This window comes from Blennius ocellaris, assembly GCF_963422515.1.
Source record: "Blennius ocellaris genome assembly, chromosome: 6".
Taxonomy (NCBI): Eukaryota; Metazoa; Chordata; class Actinopteri; order Blenniiformes; family Blenniidae; genus Blennius; species Blennius ocellaris.
The window spans coordinates 20695815-20706399 of NC_137655.1; positions in this window are offsets into that span (position 1 = coordinate 20695815).

Consider the following 10585-nt stretch of genomic DNA (forward strand, 5'->3'; position numbering starts at 1 on the left):
GCTAAGTCCCTCTGTCGAACACACACACACACACACACACTCTCACACACACACACACACACACACACACACACACACACACACACACACACACACACACACACACACACACACACACACACACACACACAATATGTGTCTATTAATAACTGTCCGCGGCCCAGCTTGTTATGAATGGGGTATCGGCAGGACAGCATGCTGACCTTTATTAGCCCAAGAGAGCTAATTAGAGTTCACTTATTCACAGTCAGTCACATGAAAAGGAGAGAAAAGAAAAAAAAGGGGAGTTGATTTAGACATTTCTGTTCTCAGAGGGTGTGATGGTTCTCATTAAGAGATAGCTTCAGTGTCATCCATAACATACTTCTTTGTATTCTTGAGAATATATTTACTGTCACTGTAGACGACGGAAAGGTGCATTGTTCTTCTGAGTACAAAAGGAAAACAGATGATAAGAGACGAGGGGAGAGAAGTCCAGAAAGCAAGAGGAAAGGGGAAATATTTGGAAGAAGAGGAAAAGAGAAAATAGGACAAGGGATGAGAAAAAGAGAGTCGCTGAAAAGAGATGCTGTAATGATGTTGTTAGTCTCATGTGATCTAATCCCTTTATTTGTAATGACCATGTGGATCACGGGAACTCACTTCTTTCATTAGAGCCTGTGTGTGTGTGTGTGTGTGTGTGTGTGTGTGTGTGTGTGTGTGTGTGTGTGTGTGTGTGTGTGTGTGTGTGTGTGTGTGTGTGTGTGTGTGTGTGTGTGTGTGTGAGTGTGTGTGTGTGTGTGTGCGCGCGCGTGCTGCCTCCTGGTGGTCACCCACTGCTACTGAGAGAACAAACACCTGCATACGTTTATAGAGAGATAGATAGATAGATAGATGGATAGATAGATGGATAGATAGATAGATGGATGGATAGATAGATAGATAGATAGATAGATAGATAGATAGATAGATAGATAGATAGATAGATAGATAGATAGATAGATAGATAGATAGATAGACACCTAATCATTCAAACTAAAACCCTCTATTTATTTAATCCTCTACCTTTTATGGTGAGTACAGAAATTCTAGCTTCAAACCAAATTATCACTTGGGATTTACAGTCTTATCCTGAATCCTGCCAATACACACTGTGGGCTAATTAAATTAGTACAGTGATCATCTGATTGACCTCATAATATTTTAAAGCTACTGTATGTGAATGCTGGCTCATAAAAAATCAATTAAACCCCAACCCATTCAACAAGTACAATGTTCACAAACCCTTGATGCACTTTTGGCGCAATACACCACACGAGATCCTCATGAGATTCAACTACTTGCTTTTCATTTAACCCAAGTAACCTTATTGCAGTTCATTTATGCCTCCAAACCACTTAAAAAGCAGCCGATCCAATCCACTTGTTCGAAGGCTTGTAAGCATAAACTAAAGATATTGCGGCTGTGGAGCAGTGAACATTTTGCCACTTGAGAATTTAAATCCTTTCTGTAAATTGTTTGTTTTTCTGAGCATTTTCAATTGCTGCGTTGTCCTTCCCTCATAATGAGCCTCAGGGGTAGTTTAGCGCATTAAACAGTCCCATTGCTTGTACAACCTCTAAAAATAATCTGATTGGAGAATTGACTTTTCTAATTTACAGTGACAAAATGAAAGTTTTTGAGTCTTTACAACGTTTTCATTGAGTGTTTTGAAATGATTCAGATTCAGGAATCCCACACATGAATGACATTTGCTCAGTCTTTATGTAAAATTCATTTTATTAAATTTTTTTATTTATTTATTTTTCGTGGTGGTGGTGGTAATTATTAAATTTGTCACCTTTGTAAGCAGACTTCTCATTTCCAAAACGAATGATGTCGTGTCTGTATCGTCTCATGTTTATGAGTCAAAAGAATTTACAGACACAACTTTACAAGCAAAACATCTGAAAATATCTCAAAAGTGAATAAAATAACAAAAATTAGGCCACATTCACACGAGCCAAAATTATCTTTTTTCCTCCCTGAGGTTCTCAAAAACGGTCCCGTCCAAACATCACTCTGAACATGGCTCAACACGAGGCTTCAGGGCATGTAGTACACATGCCAGGCCTTTAGGGGCGCTGTGACTCACCAAAAAATTCATAAGACACGGAGCACATAGAAATTTAGAAGTAGACTCCTGCTCTGAAACCTCTATATAACTCTGAGTTCTACAGGTCTATGGCTCTGCTCTGCCTGCTGCTAGCATCAGTAGCTTCTGCAGCTCCACCGGAGCTTGATTGTTGTGGTTATTTGAGGACACTGCAGACCACGGTGGGACGTTTACGTGATTGTCAGATGAACGCCGGGGTTTTAGAACTTCCTCAGTCTGGGACCGGTGTTCAAAAAAAAAAAAAAATCTGTTTTCGCACTCCTAAAACGCCGCCTCGTGTGGATAATCTGCGAAAAAAGAGCGCTTTCCTGTTTACGTGAACCAGCGTTAGAGAATGCTAGTGTTAGCTCCACTTCAGGAAAAAGGATAATTCCTTCGCTGAATCAAATCGGAGGGTGTATTACTATATAAACTATATAGTGTTTATTATTAGTGACAATTAAATACACATGAAAAGCTATTGGTTATTGTTATGAAACAAGAAAATGATGTATGTTACTGCTGATGTATGATTTCAATAGTTTAAGTACCAGTGCTGACATATTGTTCTTTTTAAGGATCATTGCTCATGTAAAAAGGAAAAAAAGGAGAAGAAAAGCAGAAAAGAAGATGACCTAACCTGACCTGGCAGACCTGATTTATGCAGGCCGAGAACTGAGTGATCCTCGCAGTTCAATCATCGCACAGTAATCGACGCGCGGATCCTGGTTTTTATCATTTTAACACGGACGTCATCGATTGAGGAGCTCACTGATTTCCTCGGCTCTCCCCCCCACAGCACGACTGTTTGTATTGGCTGTGATGTCATCTGACCTGAGTGCTGATAGGCTGTTCAGCCAGGTCACCGACGCACACATACATGTGCACATCCTCATACACGATCACACACACACACACACACACACACACACACACACACACACACACACACACACACACACACACACACACACACACACACACACACACACACACACACACACACACACACACACACACTCAACTTGGCCTGAAGGAGCGCTCAGTTCAGGCCAAAGAACTTTTCATGGTCGAGCGAACATCACGTAATGGACAGAGAGAAAGACGTGATCATTCACGCTAAGTGTGTGTGTGCATGTGTGCGTGTGCGTGTGTGTGTCCAGCACTGAGAGACTTAATCTTTAATCAGTGTTATTGTAGCCCGTACACCGATATGGACACACAGTATGTAATTACAGCTGCTGCTCTCACAGGTCCAGGTGTGTGTCGATGCGATATTGTCTTTCTGTTTCCTCCGTCTCTCCTGTCACCATCATCATCATCTCAAGTAGACTGTAATTAGGGGTGTGTGTGTGTGTGTGTGTGAGTGTGTGTGTGTGTGTGTGTGTGTGTGTGTGTATGTTTCTCCAAATGAAACTTGTGAAGTTTGTAATTTAAATAAAAAAAGCTTAATTTTAAAAGATTTCTTAAAGGAAGATGCGAGAATTACATTGAAATAACACGAGAGTGGCGACTGATACAAAAGAATTTAGTGAGAAATGTCAGTGCTGTGTTGTGGTGCCGTGTCCCAGTTTAATGACCTGCTGCTGCCTGCTCCACTTTAACTCCTCTGCATGGCACAGCATGTTCCCACTCTGTTGACCGGCACTTTGACTTTAATGAAGTTGGTCTGAAGTGCCGGGGATGCTCTGAAACTGTTCCAGTCAAATCCCATCAAATGAGCAGGAGACGCTCGAGCGTCCTGGTGAGCCGCAAAACCAGCAGAGGGAGCCGGACGTACTCGCAGTGCCACGCCACAAAACACAGGAGACTATAGATGGCCAGTGTTACTGTGAAGACTTCTGGCAGTTTCTAACTCAACACTCTGATAAAATATGAATCTGAATCAGCCTGTTAGTCTTTTACAGTGAATGAAAAAAGTTTCAGAACTGATGTGGTGTGTTATTTTCTGTGAGGATTGGTATAAGCTATAGCTCTCAGGCAACTTTGTTACAGTTTCACTAAATTCTTGTTTACCAGCAGATCAACTCACCATAAAAACCTGAACACATTCTGTCCACTTGACAGAAAGCATGAAGGACATCAATAATATTAACAAAAAGCTACATCCATTGTCGCTATGATGCCTTAGTGACCTTAAATCTTCCCTTATACATGTCTAGTGGTGTCCGCATGTGGTCATTCATTTCTTCTTTTTTAAAAATGGTTGCAAGCTTACAACTTTGTTTCTTTTAAAACTTCTAGCATTCGAAGCATAGGAGCATCATAGGAGAGAGAGCAAAATCTAATTAGTGACTTAATATTTGCAGTACCTTGTGAACTAAATCTTCTATTATGTAGAAAAGTACCTACTGACTGTAAACTGTAACAGATTTTCAGTAACTTGTAGAGGATTGATGATAACTGAGACGTCAATAAAAGAAGAACAAAGAGTCAGATAAATGACTGTGTTGCGATGATTATGATCTGTGTACTAATACAGCTTCTACTGAAACTAAAGTCTTCTATACCACTTTACTTTTGATTCTCATGAGAGTGAATACCACCGCGCCACATTTGTATACGAATCCTGCTTCAGTTTCAGCGCAACTCGCACTAATATTACACGTGATGAATATTTCAGAATGACAGGTACAGTATATTCTGCCAATGTATTAATGCACTCTCCAAATGGTTGCTATAGAAACAAAAATACGAACACACAGAGCAGCAAGAAGAGAAACAAATTGAGATGACTCAGAAACAATAGACACGTTACCACCACGCCGGCCGCTACTATTTTGGAATCACAGTACAGATGACCCACAGACATGACTGACAGGTGTTAAGGCGGAGCTAACAATACCCGCAGTATGAGACTGCAGCGCTGATCTGACTTAATGCAGGATGGATTTATCCTTTTAGACCTCAATCTGACATCCAACACACACACACACACACACTGACCTCTCCCAGGGGCCAGCAGCTGTTAGAGATGGATGAGCCAAAGTCACTCTCACTGAGCAGACAGTCAGACTCGACAAATTAATATCCACGTTCGGCTCTTAATGTCCCTCTGCTTATCATGGTGGCGTGCGCGTCTCTCGGGATGTTGGCAGGCTTTAACGCCCCGGGCCACGAAGAAGATATTTCCTCCTGTGCAGGTGCAGCGCTTTAAGTGCTCCTTTACAAGTTCAGCTTTAAGACCCAAGAGCTTTGACAGCAGGCGTATGAGTGTGAATACGGGAGCGGTGGTCCTACCTGTAGCTGTACTGCATGGCGCGCTGAAGCCAGGGGTCGGAGTCAGTCCTGCAGGCTGTGAGGGGAGCCCTGTGGCCTGGGGAAGGGACCTGAACTGAGGCCCTGCTGGAATCATTAATCAGACATTGAGATCCTCTTAATCTCTGACATAGAACTATAGTCAAGAAACAAAAGTCGTGTTGTTGTCGAGAAGCGCTGGCCTGGTATGCCTCTGCAGCTTCTAATTCCACTGTTGTTTATGACGCTGTGATCTCAATAAAATTGTTGCGACAACTACCTATATTGTTGTTATGGTTCTGTAAATTTCCCGGCTATTTCTCTTTCTGCTGCTGTTGCTATAACGACGGCGGAGGCTGTCACCCGAGCAATGGCTGCTACTACTGTTGCGACTTGTGCCAAAAGTATTGGCTGTCAATCTGACAGCAGTTTAGCTTCGAAGGGCCTGTTCACACAGTTTGGCCCGATTAAAAGAAACTCTGGTGGGACGGCTATATTAGTGCGGTCCGTCGGTGGATGTGTTCCGGCTGCTTTTCCAAATTGTGGCGCGCATCAAACAGCCGACTGCGTGAAAGCAGGTTTTGGTCTGTGCCGCATCGAAAAAAGACGTCTAAATGGAGCGAGCCCAGAATGTGAGTCAGAGCAGCCATATGCTTCTTTGTTGATGTTGTTTAAGAGAGGAAATCCTCCCGGAGTATCAGCTCCTTTATACAATTCACAAGCTGTTGGGTGCGCTTTCAACTGGTCAAAATACCACCATAATAATCCCAAATGCACTACATTGCTTTTAGCTCAGTAAAAGTTATGTTGCATAATACATACGGCCACAGCTAGTTAGTGTTCTTGTTGCTTACATCTTCTAATGCAAACTTGAAAATACCAGGGTGGATACAAGGGTACTTTAGTTTTTTGTTTATTTAAGATTATCCCAGAACACAAAAAACACAGAGTATAATTCTCATTCCCAACTAAAACTGTCTATAACATGGATTGTTCTGGTTCGTCCAATTTGACATCTCTTGCAATCATTGTATGAGGATCAACAAAGAAAGAATTTGAAACTTGCAATGTAGACTTGGCTTCTTTCTACACCTGGCGCCTTTCTGCCGCAACAAGGATTTGAACCAAAGTCCTCCACACTCCAAGTATTTACTGTAAGTTCAATAGTGAGTTTAAGGTCAGTGGCTTGAAAGCATTTAGTTTGTTGGTGTTTCATTTGGGATTAACACACATTTCACCACACTTGAATACTCTGTTCTGTGTCATTTCAGATTAAAGTGTCCCTTCTCTCCATCCACTTTATTCTCAATACATTTTACTATAGCTCGTTTGGTAAATCGGGCTTCATTGAATTTCTATAGATATGGAAACTGTCATTTCTTGTTTTTTTAATACAACAACCTCAGTGACTTTTTGGCATTTTATAAAAATGGAATCACTCTCCATTTTTTTAATAAACAATATTGTCAGGCCTACTAAATGTTAAATAATTATTACATTAAGTAGACTGCTTGTATCTCCTGGTGCAGACAGGACTGTGCCTGTGTTACCTGCTTTCTGCTGTCCAGCCTCTCCAGCCTTGAGCTGTCTCACTCTTCTCAGGTGTGACCGGCCGTTGTAGTGCAGCTGGGCCTGAGCAGCGGAGGTCAGCTGCAGGTTGCACACCTCACACAGTGAGTAGGAGCTGCTTTGACCTAAAACAAAAAAAACAACAACACACAGATGAGTCCAACAGCAGAAAAAAAAAACAACAACAAAAAAAACAACCAGGGTTATTAGAAATGGGACATAAAATTAACAGATCTTGAAAAGCTTAACTGACCAGAGGCTGGAGTCTGCGGGACAGAGATGGTCGTACATGTGGGGGTGTCCATCAGCTCTCGACAGATTCCTCCAAAGGCAAAGATCTGCCCACTGTCAAGAAGCTGAGAAGGGCTCAGGGGAGTCTTCATCTCTGAGGAGAAGAAGGAGCAGGAGATACACACATGAATGATAGAAGGTGAGGTTGAAAATCCTATGAAGCCTCTGCAGTTCAACTCACCCTGATCTATGGCAGTATGGATAAGTCTCAATGTAAGACCGTGTGAAACATATATTGTAACATTATTATGCATTTTCTTGAGAATGTCAGTTAAGATCAACCATTTTTATTAATCATTTTTGGAAACAATGGCATCATGTAAGATGTGATCACATCCTGTCCTCTGTAATGGGAGACTTGAAATAATGTAGATTTTTTTTCTAAAGATAAAAACTACACATAGCTATATACATTTGAACAAGGTATATTTATATACCACCAATCGGCATAACAAATGTCTTTGGACTGTGGGAGGACGTCAGACTGCCAAAAGAATATCCATTTGCAGGGAGAAGCTGCAAGTGTAACAAAGAGCGACCAAGAAAAGAAACGCAACCTCAACGTTGCTGCTGTGAAAAGACAGGGCCGACCACCACAGCACTATATCCCTCCTCGATTTAGCTTTACATTAATAATTCCAGTGGTTCCCAACCGGGGCTCCAAGACGGCTTTGGAATCACAGGGGGAAGCAAGGTTTTTTTTTTCCTGCTCTGAGGTTGTCAAAGAAAACTATATTAAGACACTTTCTACAAGTGGAGCGGTGCTGGGAAACAGCCCGGTAATTCTATTTTGAAGGTCTGTCTGTATATGTTTTCATGAGCGTTTGTGTTAAACTTCACTGTAATGCTTCAAGTCAGAGTTGTTTCTGTGGGGTTTTCATGAGGGAAAAATACCTTGAGCCACTGTCTTATGAGTCCATTTGTATTGGTTATTTGTAACATAATGTAATGTTATATGGGGACGACGTACTGATGTACAAAACATTACTACAACTCATTACTGTGTCTACCAGATTGATGAAAATACTATGAGAGGTTTAAGCTAATAGATTAATATTCAAACGTGTGGTTTATAATGTAGAAAAATGTTTGCATTATCTATTATTGTGTCTTTTCTTCAGCCTTCAGTCCAGATGCTTCTGTTTCTGCATTGAGAGACTTTTCTTCAACTGACTGCCCTCAGCTTTTATCTGCAGACTTCATAATAACAGATTTTATGTTTTCTAACTCCAGCTTAGGTGATGACATCTTTTCTGAATCTATTCTGTTAAACAATTTTTTCCCCCCCACAGAATTGGCTTCATGACCTAGAATTTCCCATCGTGTGTTCCTCTTTTTGGTTTGATTTTGTTTTGTTTGCCAAATTCTGATTTATTTGCCGTAATGCTCCGGCCTATTTAAGAACTCTCACACCATCACTCATGTTATTTGATCGGACAAAACACATGCAAATCAAAATGTGTTTCGGTGAACATGCAATTCAACATGCTTCATACAGTATCTTATTAAACCTGAATTTATTCATTTTAATAAAGGAGCTCTCACAAATTTCACAAACTGAAATTTCCACTCAAAAAAAAAAGCTGTTTTTGTTGACATTATCGAAGAAGTGAAACAAAAGTGTGGTGAACAGCAGTGATCTACCAGCAGCACCGTGTTCAGCACCCATGTGAAGGTCACCCTGGAGGGAGACACTCGCTGAGAGACAGACAGGTGGAGGGACGAGCGGACAGACAGACGGTCAGGAGTGACGCCTGAATGACACCGGATGCAGAGTGTGAAGCATCGGACGCTCACAGGGAGGGTGATGAAGTGATGAGTAAGAGGAGAAAGGAAGGGTGACGTGCGTGCGTGCGTGCGTGCGTGCGTACGCGCGTACGTGCGTGCGTGCGTAGGTCAGTCTATGACTGTGTCCATCTGTTGTGTCCACACTGCCAAGTCATATGACCCATCGCGGGACAAACACATTAAACGTAGTCTATTTTAATTCCCATTTAACTGGTTTAGTGCCTTGGAGCACTTTACTACTGTATTGACAATACTTGGATTCCGATGAGGGTCGGCTCTTTAATGTGTTAATGGCATAACAGACTTATATCACACGCTGCTCCGGCAGCTGCTGCTCATATATATAAGTGATGTATTGGAGAGGATATAAGGGTTTCCACTATCAGCGCATGATTTTGTGAGTTTGCACACAGCTGTGGTGCAGTGACTCGCTTTTGACTGCAGCAATAAACTAATCCGAGAATGCTCTGGAAAGCTTACAGTCAAATAAGACCTCAATAAAAACCACTCTGACATTTACAGTAACAAAATTGTCTCTATCATAATTGTTTACTTTTCTGTTTTCGAGTCATTAAAAACATTTATTGTAAAAAAAAAAATCTACATCCATTTATACCTGGTTTTTTTCACAGTTATGCCATTACACCAGTGACATGTCTTGTTCAAGCCTGCAGTCGTAGATCTGCAAAGCTGCAAAGCTGCAAAGCTCTGCCCTCCTGGCTGGAAAGTCGTCCAGCTGTTGGTCACTTCAGCATCAATCCGTAACTCCATCACCCACAATAACAGAATCTTGAGATAAACCTTCATTTAGCTTTTAGAGACCGTCAACAACTGTCTGCAAGTTTGGGGTTTATATTTCTTGTTAATTAGTCTGTAATTCCTTTATTTAATGAGGTGCTAACATCCAGATCATTTATCAGCTTCCTCCAAATAAACGATGGAACTTCAGATGATTTTAATGAATCGATCAATCATGAGACCAAAATATGACAGTCCTGCTAATGCGCAAAACTGCAATAATACGGCAAAGTACATACACAGAATTCTGGTTTGTATTAAATATCTAATCTAAAACAAATCCACAATGGCAGAAACTCACTAAGCCAACTGGGAAGTTACGGTGAATGTGATGTTCTCAGATTTAAACAGGAAGCAGCCGGTTTTGGTTTTGGTGTCGTTTGACTGCTCTACAGACACAAGAGCTGAACTCATGAGAAACGTTTTACTGACAGCAATGTTCCAAAAATTGGAGAGAAACTCTTATTTTGTCTCGTAAAAAAGTACAAAATGACTTTGTGTTTTACTTAGTTTGTGTTTTACTGAAAAAAATATTTTCCATTTCTCTCTCGTCCAGCTGAGTCAGTGGTCGACTTTATGTTCTGCAGACGGCTGGTTAATCTGGCACTATGATGAATTAGCTCCAAAATGGACACACACACACACACACACACACACACACACACACACACACACACACACACACACACACACACACACACACACACACACACACACACACAGCCAAGTGATGCTGACATCAGCTTCAGCAGAGGAAGGATTAAATATATCTGCACTATTAAGCTGGGA